The 12500-nt window shown below is 34.6% G+C and overlaps 1 protein-coding gene and 1 long non-coding RNA gene across 3 annotated transcripts in view; one reads left to right on the top strand and one right to left on the bottom strand.

Moving 5' to 3' along the window:
• LOC115209828 (serine/threonine-protein phosphatase 2A 56 kDa regulatory subunit epsilon isoform) overlaps positions 1–12500 on the top strand; it is a 259628-nt gene that overhangs the window by 145926 nt on the left and 101202 nt on the right. The window lies entirely within an intron of this gene.
• LOC118762492 lies at positions 440–9349 on the bottom strand. Its single transcript, XR_004998250.1, has 3 exons — positions 9273–9349; positions 6615–6621; positions 440–452 (listed from the first exon to the last, which is right to left on the bottom strand). It is a non-coding gene; the product is annotated as an uncharacterized LOC118762492 (long non-coding RNA).

The raw sequence follows: 12500 nt of genomic DNA, 5'->3' as shown, positions 1-12500 counted from the left end.
TCCAGGAATCGGCATATTGCAAGTGTATGTGAAAACACCTATGTATAATCAGCTCAACTGCATTCAACCTACTTTGGCAAGTGAAATGATATGAAAAGTAAAACTCCAACAACAAGTAAAAACTACATTCACAATGTACACCAGCGATTATTGTATCAGCAAATTTCATCCAAATTCATGCAATAGTTGTATAATCTTTATACTGGGCTAATTACATTGCATAAAAAAATCTTTAGGATTTGGGAATTTTATATTGATAAGAAAGTACTGAAGTCAGTTGAACTTCAGTATCTCTCTTGACTCTGGAGAAATGAGTGGTGATATCAAACCTCATACAGTTTGATCTCAAAACCAAATTGCATCATATTTCTGTTGCTCTGCTATCTTTAAAAACAAGTGGAGAATCACCTTTGTGACCAAGGGCACTAAGGGCATTTCACTCCTCATAAGTTCTGAAAAATTGTTAGTAGGAAACAAATTTTGACAATTCTTATGTTCCTAGTACTATATTAACAAAATAGTAAACAAGCATACACATGTTATAAATTTTTTTGTTGTGAGCAGCACCTACAGTACCTAAATTAGAACTTTATCAATACTGAAATTTTTTTCCCAAGTCAACAAATTTAGAGAATCAAGTAGTAGTATTAGTAAGAGTACACTGCATAATGCAGTCTTTCTAATTAGAATCTGGAATGTTTGATTTAATTTTTCAATAGTGTAGCATTAAACTTCTGAAGTGTATTAGGAATTTAGGAAGACCTGAATGTTGTACAACCTCATAAACTTTGATGTTCTTTTATAGGGTGGTGAACTGGTGGATGTTAAAGCATTGCATAGAATGCCTTGCAATATTTGTGGCTCTTCTTAGCATTTTGAGTTCAAATTCCACGATGGTCTGCGTGTGTGTATACTTGTAAATATTTAGAAAATTATGCTGGGCTTAGCTAAGGGTGGTGATGTCATTGTTTGTGGTTGGGTTACAACTGGTGGCTAGCAATAGGAACGACTACTAAAATATGATGTTAATTTCTTCCCATCTAAACTGTTGTAGTCTGTTTAAACAGATGTCAAGTGAAACTGAACAATTAGATATCTAATAGTCTTTTTATTACTAAGAATAGCTGTGAGCTAACATGTAGCTGATCGTCAACTGTATATCTGAAGTCTTGCATAGCTGTCATTAGAAAACTCATACTGTACATCCTAATTCATTAAAGATGTGTGACATTTTCTTAATCATGTAACACCAGCCTGTAATCAAATATTGATTTATGGACTTTAAACAATAAAAAGGCAGAATGTGAAATTTATTTTGTAGTTTAAAGAAATAAAGTTGGAGTTCATTTTAATATTATTTAAGGTTATCTGATAAAAATTCTCAAGTCTGTGTTTAATAAATTGGTTTATCTTTTTACTGCTAAATTTTAAATACTCTTGTCTAATTCCATAAGTTAGTTTATTTACACAAGTATGTGCACGCGTTCATCAATTTTTATGTATGCATACACATTGAGTTTTATATCATTTTAACAGGTTCACTTGAACACGACAATTTTCATAACTATGGAGATGTGTATAATACTGGAACAATTATTTTCAAAGCTAAATCTAATGCCTTTCCTACTGCTAACAATAAAACTATTAGAAATTGGGATACAACTGAACTTCAGTCTCACAAACCAAAGCAAGTAGTTGTGTGCTTGCATTACTGATAGAATTGAGGATATAGGTGTGGTATTAATTCTTTTAGCTTGGCTGAAATCCATAGAAGGATCAAAATTCAGCTCTGTGCTCAAGGAACATTTGTCAATTTTATTGGTCTATCACTAATAGTGGTGAACCTTACTATCCCATGGTACCTATTTACCTAATTACCTTTTCTGGTGCTACTACAATGGTCTCTGCTTCTTGGAGCTGGTTGGTCACATGCCATCTCCACTCATACTTCCAACTCATGTCTCATTTCATCATCTATTAAGTGTCCACCTTCCACACCCAGATCTGACTATCTTTCTGGTCTTTCCTCCCCAGAATGCTATCCATTTGGAATACTCTCTTGGTAGGTGTTTTCCCCTGTAGCCTTGATTTGTCCAAATAGAACATTAACATTTACATCGCCAGTCTTAGAGGACCTACAAGGGTGATGGGCACAGCCCTCTTTCCCAGATCAAAACAATGAGTTTTAAAAAATTAAATTAAAAACTTAGAGAATTTAGTGCTTGCACTATACTGTGAATTAATAATTCTTTGCTTATGCATTCTTGTTACTCCCAACTATAAGGCAGTCAGGTGTTTGAACTTCTGAACTATAGTTACTGCACTACTACAACTTATAACAAACAAAATGTAAATGTGTGTTTTGCACACACATGATGCACACCAAATTTGAAAATCCATATGTCAAGTCATAGTAGGAAAAGTGGATTGTTTTCCTTCATAGGTTTGTGTCTTGGGCTGCTATAATCCAGCTGTGGGTGCCAACACTGTCTTCAGAAGTTTAATCATATCTCTGTATCTCAGTCTCTGAGTGCATACATTCATACATGCAAATGAGAAAATTTGTTGTATTAAAAACTAAATGCACTATAGATGAAGCATCTGAAATAAAGTACCTAAACAGAGATATTTTCTCCTGAAAGCAATATCATTATTCATTTGAATCTATGACAAAATGAGGATCAATTTAAATTCAGTACCTTTAAAATGTTTTTCATCTATTTCAAATTTATTAGTATCAAATGAATTTCTGTATAATGACGCTACTGGCAAGATGAGGGTTGGTAACGAGTACGGCAAAGAATTCAGGGTATAAGTAAGGGTTCACCAAGGATTGGTCCTCAGTCCTCTCTTGTTATTCATAGTCTGCCAGGCAATAACAGAAGAATTTAAGATAGGCTGCCCCTGCGAGCTCCTCTATGCTAATGACTTTGTTCTTATAGCTAAATCACTGTCAGAACTATAGGAGTTTCAGGTATGGAAACAAGGTCTAGAATCAAAGGTCCTTAGAGTTAATCTAGCAAAAACCAAAGTCTTAGTAAGTAGGAAGGCAGACAAATCACAAATTCCTTCAGGTAGATGGCCCTGCTTGATCTGTAAAAAAGGTGTAGGTAGAAACTCCATTAGATGTACCCGGTATAAGCTATGGACACTTAAGAGGTGCTGCAATATCAGAGGAAGGTTAACAGGAAAAATAGCTTTTGTATGTGGAAGATGCACTGGTACAGTGAACACTGAAAATGTACAGAAAATATACTCTATCAAGTTGGGTAAGCTGGAAGTAGTAGATAGCTTCTGTTATCTAGGTGACCAAGTTAGTAGTGGAGGTGGATGTTCCAAGAGCATACCTGTGAGAATAAGATTAGGCTGGGCAAAGTTCAGAAAGCTTCTACCTCTGCTGGCAACAAAGGTCCTCTCACTCTGAATGAAAGGCAGATTGCATGATGCCTGTGTGTGAACAGCTGTGCTACATGGCAGTGAAACATGAGCTGTGACAGCCAAGGACATACATAGGCTTGAGAGAAATGAAGTCAGTATGCTTTGCTGGATGTGCAATGTTTGTTTAAGCATAAGCATCTTGAGAATAAGTTGGGAATAAGAAGCATCAGATATGGTGTGCAAGAGAGGCGGCTATGTTGGTATGGTCATGTGATGCATATGGATGAGGACAGCTGTGTAAAGAAGTGCTGATCTCTAACTGTGGAGGACCCTGTGGCGGAGGTAGACTCAGGAAGACATGGGATGAGGTAGTGAAGCATGATCTTCAAACTCTGGGTCTCCCAGAGACAATTAGTAGTGACTGAGACCTTTGGTGATATGCTGTACTTGAGAAGACCCAACAAACCAAGTAAAATCGTAATCATAGCTGATGCTGGTGTCATTTAACTTTCGAGCATTGGGCCTCATGGAGGCAAAGTGGCTGGTGCCAGTATCATGTGAAAAGTTCCTTTCAAGTGTTGGGCCTCACAGAGGCAATGACTGAGAACTTTGGCATTATGTCATGCTTGAGAAGAAGACCCATCAAGCCAAGTAAAATCACTGTTGTTGCAGATATCTGTGTCATGCAAATGGTACCCATGCTAGTTGCATGTAACAGCACCCATTACACTCTTTGAGTGGTTGGTGTTTGGAAGGACATCCAGCCATAGAAACCATGCCACATCAGACTGGAGTCTTACAGCTTGCCAGTCCTGGTCAAACTGTCCAACCCATGCCAGCAAGACAATGGATGCTAAATGATGATGATGCATGTTGGACAATATGTTATCTTACTTACAGTGAGGTAGGTTGGTCAAAAAGGATAAGAATTGTTTTTGGAAGTACTATTTCCAGTTGAAAAGATAAGTAGTTTATGATAGTGTACGAACTTATTTGTAAAATGGAATTCTGTGAGATATGAAAGGTGGTTGAAGTTAAAAATATGCAGTTTTTTGAGTAAATGATCTTTTTTGAAATTGAGAAAATAAATGCAGCCATTTTATAAAATATTGATGCTTTCCTTTTCATTTTGTGAAATTTGGAATTGTGTACAGATTTTTAAAATGAAATTATTTTAACTTAAATGTTTATAGATTTCTATGAAATGTACATAAGCTTTTACGTGATTATTTAAAATAACATAATTTAATAACCAACGAGAGCACTCAGAGAGCGCAAACCTCCGCCAAGGCAACACCAACGTCCTCTTAATGATTAGCTGGAGATGATTTTTAAAATGAGAATATCTGAAATAAATGGGACTGCTGTCACAAACAAGAATGCTAAAAATGAACCCGACCACTCTCAAATGGAAAAATAATCCATATATATATATATATATATATATATATATATATATATATATATATATATATATTGAGAGGTGAAGGGAGAGGGGATGAAATATTAATATGGTGAAGGAGAAGTTGTGAGGGTAATAGCTATGACTGAGAGGGAATGAGAAAAGAAGGGGTGATAGATGAATAACGAAGGAAAGAATGAAAAAGCCAATAAACGGTGTTTGAAGTGTGAGTACGTGTGTGTAAAAGAGAGATGTGTGTGTGTACACAATCAAAATGGAATGGTAATGTTCAATGCTGAAAATGTGTGAGTGTATGTGTGTGCATGTACATGAGAACTATGTGAAACTTTATATATATATATATATGTAAAGTTTAAAAAATCAGGAAAATAATCCAGAATCTTTGTCCGGTACCAGATTGATCTCAAAATCTAATGAGATCATGCCAGTTACAAGGCCAAACATCCCTGAAAGTTTCATCCAGATCCATCTAGTGGTTCTTGAGATATCTTGTCCACAGACAAACAAACAAACAAACAAACATGACTGAAAACAATACTTCCGCCTTCGCTAAGACAGAGGTAATAAATTTTACAAAGATGAGGGGGTTGATTCTTTTTGTTTTTTTTAAACTTTGCATTTCAGAATTACTTATTGGTGCTTTTTAAATAAGTATGATGTTGCTTTTCTGTTTATAAGGTGAGAAATGGAATATTTGACACTAATGTTTTATAAAAGAGACAGTGATTGATGAAAGTGAACTAGTTCCAACTGGGAATTGAAGCCAAATCACAAATTGGGATTGGTGACAACTAAAATTACTTATTAAGAACTTGTAGATAAATATCAATTAGTTCATGTATAATAATTAACAAATTTGGCCAAGGCTAAATATAAAAGAGCTGTCAAATGAAAACGCTAAATTTTTTGCAAGTTAATTTACTCTCTGCACATATGTAACATAGATGGACAAATATTATGGGCTTCAAATAATAGACAGGCATAGTGGGCATGAAACATTTGAAGTGGATCTTATGCAGATGATGTCTAGTTACATTATTGTCACTAGTGCCAATAAGAGACTAAATAAACTGTGAGCTATGTTTTTGACTAGTTGAACAGAAGTAAAATGGCTGTTATTCTCTAATGCTTTCTCATTTGTTGCCAGCAGTCGTGTGTTAACCATCGCTTTTTCTCTCTTTGTGTCTTGTCTAGTTAGTGGTTAGCTTTTGTCTTTGCTTTCACAGAATAATATCTACCAGTTTACCAATATATATATATACTTTTTATTTCCTGCTGCCTATTATCTGCTTGTAAATAAATATTTTGACTTTACAAACACAGTGAACATTTTCCACAGCTTATTCAATTGATTGAATCAATTTAACTGGTGAAAGTGTAACCAATAAGTCTTTTATTATTTCCAGTGCTGAATTAGTCCTTTCAGAGGAGAACCTCTTACTGACCTCCTATTGAACAAGAGAGATGCCAGTCAATTGTGTAACATCTTGAACACTAATACCATGGCCTCTCTTGATAACAATAAAGGATAAAAGTAGATAATTAAATAAAATAACCTTATATTTCTGTTATAGTCCCAATTTGTATGTTTTTGTGGTGTATTTGTAGATCTTTTGAACTGTTGTATTTTGTGATTTGTTTACCCATCCCCGTCATCACTTTTAAGTTAACCTTTGCTTATGACTTTCTCTCCAATACCTTGAGTAGTTGTGCATATGAATTTATTGGTTTGTGACCTTGAAATGCAGAATGCAATACACTTTAACTTAAGACATCAGATATTAGTTTGGGCAAAAAATTCAACTTCTCATACACCTCTCCTTTCACCTTATATTGTATTTTTTGCTTATAAATCTATGGGCATTGAGAGAAGTTGAGGAATAAAAGCAAAAAGTATTATTAAGATAAAAGTATCGATTTCCAGAAATGATGTGCCTTTCAGATATAAACTACATGCAAGAATCTTAGAAATGATTGATTTCCAGAAGTGATATGCCTTTCAAATATAAACATTTCGGAATCTTCAAGCTGAGCAATTACTATGTTAATAATGAAGAATATTTTGAAGTATGTGTTTGTTTTGAATAATATTGGTTTATTGGATACAAGTTAAATGGATTTTTATTATTATTTACTACTGTTTCTGTTTGTTTTGTTTAGAATTATAAAATTTTTGTGTAAAATGAATGACAGTCTTAAACCATTCAAATACTGGTTTAGTAGAACCTTGAAAAAAATTACTGGGTTTCAAGTCTAACATCATTTCTGTATGAATTCAATTTTTGTGGTTGGCATTAGGAAGGGCAACCAGCCGTAGAAACATTGCCAGATCAGACTGGGCCTGGTGCAGCCTTCTGGCTTCTCAGACCCCAGTTGAACTATCCAACCCATGCAAGCATGGAAAGCAGATGCTAAATGATGATGATGATGAATCTTTCAATTTCATGATTGAGAATTTAGCATCAGTTGAACTGCCTATGGCTAGAATCCTGATTAAATGTTGAAGTTTGCTTCACAGACACATCAAACACCTTATGCCTGCCTATCCAAGACACTAGGCCTGTTGTTGGATCCAAAGAATTTCATTGGCTACATAGTTAATAGAATTAACTTCACAGAAAACTAGTATCTTTTCATAATGTTTTTGAATTAATCAACAAATTATACACATACAAAGAAACAACAGCCTACTTCAGAAATATGCTAGAAGTTACATTTCAAGTATAGCTCTGCTTTTTACATGGTACTGATTTCACAATGTATATAAGATCTACAAATAAGTTGGGCAAAAGAGTTGTTAAGCAGAAGTAAATTCTTAAGTTTGCAACATCACTTCAATTTCTTGTAGCCATCAGCATTCACTTTAATGTCACTAATAAATAATTTTACAAAAACTATTAGAAAAGATTTCCGTGACTCAACTTGCCTTCCTCTCCTTCTCTCTAAAAATCTCAGCTTTTATGTTTCCAGTATTTTGTGTTGTAGTAGCATGCCAAACAAAATGCTCAGTGGCATTTTGTTTGTCTACATTCTAAGTTCAAATACCACCAACGTTGACTTTGCCTTTCATCCTTTCAAGGTTGATAAGATAATTACCAGTCAACCACTGGGGTGGATGTAATCAATTAGTTCCCTCCTCCCAAATTTCAGGCCTTGTACCTATAATAGAAAGGAATATTTTGTATTGTGGATTTGTTAAGTTCTAAAAATATTTTGCTGAGCATATCATAATAAAAATGCTTGGTAAGCACTGAAATATAAGTTATTTTAATTTTTCCTTTTCTATTGCTTCTATATATTACAACTCATAAACATCTGTGTTTATATTAAGGTGAATCATTTTGGTTGACTGGTTTCAAGTCTTTCTTTTGTTACCACAAACAGGTAACATTCAATTAACTACCTATTCAGTAATTTTCTATGGATATATGTTGCAACCAACATAGTCACAATTTAACCTCATGATGATTGTTGCTTACATAGGTATGAAGTTAAAGGTTTGTGAAGCAGTGAAAAACAACTTGTGATGACCATTTCTTTCTACAAGGCATTGGAAAAGTGTTGGTAATCACAAGGCTATGTGCTTTACCATTATGTGGTTTTGTATGATTCCACTGCTTAACACCTTAAGTGTGGAAATAAGTCCATTTTGTTGCAAGCATGCCATCTTTCCAGTCTGAAGGGTTATTCCCTTCTACCAGTGTTGGAGCCCCTACCCCTACTCATTCATGAATACTGCCCTTCCACCTCTGATTAAGCCTTAAAGAAAAAAAGAGAAAATTACTTCCAACTAGGTATCAAAACCACTTGGACAACAATTATATTAATAACAATTATATTGGACAACAATTGTATTAATGAGACCCATGAAAATTCCATGCTCATAATTTTTACAACTCCAATATCCAATAATTTTTGAGTTTTAGCAAAAGTAACATGCCTGAACACTGGCTGCTGTAAATATATTCCTACTTTTATTGAAAACCTGACCTTGTGCTTTATTTATAGTTATTATAGATGATAATCATAATGGAAATTGAATTCTTTCCATTTTAGTAGTTAAATTTGTGTCACTTAGTGCTTTTCTTGTTAAAGTACTATTGTCAAAGTTTCGACACAATTTTGATGAAAATAGAAGACCTTGAGTCTTGTCCCATTACAATGTCTTTATTGGATAAATTGCCCAAAGGCACAACTGCTCAGGTTTTGAAACTTCAAAATAACATGTAAAGAATTTCTAGAAGGGTTGAATGCATTCAAAAGTTCAATAGGGTAGCAGTTGGTTGTCACTCATTTTCTGTCTTGAAGAAATTATCTAGAAAGAGCTATCACTGCTTCTTTTATTGCAACTCAGTCTGTGTTTTTGAGTGAGAAAGAATGACTTCTCTACCTGTGTTTTTCACTGAATATGTGATCAACTATTGATCCTTCAACATATGCAAGGGCTAATAACAATTAAGATTTCTCCCACGATTTGTATATTTATTTATCTCAAAATCCTGTAGAGTCTCATGTAACTTCATGTATTCTCATCCAAAACGAAGATGAAGACCACTGGTTAACCTACAAAAAAAGAATTTTTATCCACCAATATGGCGTTGAGCACTCATTCTTACCATTCAATATTAGTGTGTATCTCTCTTTCTGTGTGTGTGTGTGTGTGTGTGTGTGTGTGTGTGTGTGTGTGTGTGTGTGTGTGTATATATATATATATATAAAAAAAAAAAATATATTACATCATCATGGCATGGGTTCGATGGTTTGACTGGGCTGGCATGCTGGAAGGCTGCACCAGACTCCAGTCTGATTTGGCATGGTTTCCTATGATTAAATGCTCTTCCTAATGCTAACCACTCCAAGAGTGTAATGGGCGCTTTTATGTGCAACTAGCATGGGAGCAATTTGTGTGACACCAGGGTGCGTTTACATGCCACCGGCATGGGTGCCAGTTTGCGTCACACTGGTATCTGTCACAACTGTGATTTTGCTTGACTTGATGGGTCCTCTCAAGCACAGCATATCACTAGTTATTGGTCACTAGTCATTGCTTCAGTCAAGCTCAAAGTTCGAAGATCATGCTTCACCACCTTGTTCTTTGTCTTCCTGGATCTACCTCTGCTACAGGTTCCTACTACAGTTAGAGATCGGCACTTCTTTACACAGCTATCCTCGTCTATAAATACTACATGACAATACCAGTACAGTCATCTCTCTTGCACACCACATCTGATTTCTCAAGAGGCTTACACTCTATCGAACACACTGACATTGCACATCCAGCAAAGCATACTGGCTTATATATATATATATATATAATATATATATATATATATATATATATATATATACACACACACACTGACATGACTTAAGTAAATAAACACCCTTATAATCATTAAAATTTATTTAAATCTGAAATTATACATTCAAATTATTTATTGATTATTATAATGTGAATATCTAATGTTTAGTAGACATGTCCTTTGCATTTTTCAATGCAAGGACCTTATTAGGCCTACTGCTGATCGGATGATGAATATTCTCTTCAGAAATTTCTTGCCAAGTTTCATGCAGTAATCTCAAAAGATCTGGCTTTGAGGATACTTTCTTGTTTTTTTTTTTTAACGAAGTATCCTGTCCATTATGCCCCAGATGTGTTCAATAGGATTCCTATCTGGTGACTAGCTTGGCCATGGAAGCTTCTTAATGCCATTTGCTTCCAACCAAACTTGGGTCTTTTTAGCCGTGTGACAAAGAGCCCCATCTTCCATAAATAAAGAGTCTTATTTAATCATTTCACCACTGGAGAAGATTGAGAGGAATCTCTTCTGCAATATGGACACATATTTGAGTTTGTTTCCCTCACACTCCACCAGCTCTGATCAACCATTAATCCAAATTGCTCCCCAGACCATCACAGATTAGCCACCATGTCTCATTGTTGGCTACAATATTTCACATCAAATTCTTAACCACAGTCTCCAGATCCACACTCGATCACTGTCAGAAAATATAGCAAATCTGGACGCATCAGGAGAATATGACAGTGTCCCAAAATGCTCGTAGCCTCTCCACAATCTCATTGGCCCAGTTTCTTCTCTGCTTGATATTGACTTGTCGACGAAGTGGCTTCCTTCTTGCTGCTCTGCCATAGTAGCCAAGTTTGTAGAGATTCCTGACAGCTGTTATGAGACTGACATCAACTTCTTCTGCTTTGTCAGAGGCCTTGTAATGAGGTTATCCCACAAAGCGAAGGGTCCTGGTCTACCTGGACATGGTGATGAAGACTCCTTCCCTTCCCTGGTGAATTGCACAATCATTCTATTAACTGTAGAAAGCGGGATCACAAGGTTTACTGAGATATTTTAAACTGGCGAAGTCCACCTTCAGATGACTGACAATACAACCTCTTTGAAATTTGGCCTCTTTTGTGTGTGGCATGATTAAACATGTTTAGTAGACATGTCCTTTGCATTTTTCAATGCAAGGACCTTATTAGGCATACTGCTGATCGGATGATAAATATTCTCTTCAGAAATTTCTTGCTAACAGTCACATATAGAAACTTAACCATAAAAATGTCAATTAATAAAAAATATATATATCTTATGATGTTTTATAGTGTGTCTATTTACTTCTGTCATGTCCATATATACAGGGTGGCCCAAAAGTAGGTTTACAGTTAGTCAACTATCTCTTTTGCATTCATATATATTAACAGCGGATTTTAATTATAAAAAATATGAAACCATTATTCTATGCTAATTTAGTTAATTGTAAGTTAGAAATTTAAATGTAATAAAATGTTGTAAAAGAAATTTAAAGTGCCTATGTGATGACTGTAAACCTACTTTTGGGCCACCCTGTATGCTTGTATGATTACAACAGATAGAATATTGAGTGAGATTATTTCCCTTTGAAAATATAGCTTAATATTTGAACAGTTGCTGTGATTAGTAGAATGATATAGATAATAAATAACAAATGCAAATGTAATTCTGTTCCATATTTAAAGAGCCAGAAATTATTGAAAAAGAGGTAGAGTTGACTAAATCAAATCAATGCATAACTTCTTTTACTGGGGTTGGAAATATGGGTGGCAAAATAAATGCTTTTTGGATCTGAATTCAAAACCTAAACAGGTATAAGTAAATTGTCTGCCTTTCCAACACGTTTTCAATTGTAATATCATATATTGACACAAGGCCATATATTTGATGAGGAAAGTCAACATTTCGCCAATATGTTAACCCTGGCATATTACGTACAGAATATAAAGAATTTGCGCTAGACATTTTGTTAAGTGCTCCGCTGATTTTGCCATCCATGATAACTTTTATCTTATTCTGAAATTTAATTACATTGCAATGTTGTTGATTATTTGCTTAGGAAAAGTTAATATAATTGAGATTTTTTTTTTATTTTTAAATATTATATCACTTTTAGGAAAATTTTGCAAATTTTTTTTCTTCATTGTTTTGCTTTAAAAATTGCTTAAAAATCATCTTTGTCCATTCACACCATCACAACTGATATCTACTCTTTGTAGATAATTCTCTCTTGCCTGACTGTCTAGCATATCTGTACAAATATACAGTTGTGTTCCACACTGTCAGAACTTCACTTTCCATGAGACTTCTGAAATTTAAAATACACACATCCTATTCATGTTATTGGTTTCTTTCTCTTAACTGGCTAT

Source organism: Octopus sinensis, linkage group LG3 (assembly GCF_006345805.1).
Source record: "Octopus sinensis linkage group LG3, ASM634580v1, whole genome shotgun sequence".
NCBI classification, from domain to species: domain Eukaryota; kingdom Metazoa; phylum Mollusca; class Cephalopoda; order Octopoda; family Octopodidae; genus Octopus; species Octopus sinensis.
Note: the sequence above shows the minus strand (reverse complement) of the source record. Positions and strands in the feature narration are given on the sequence as shown.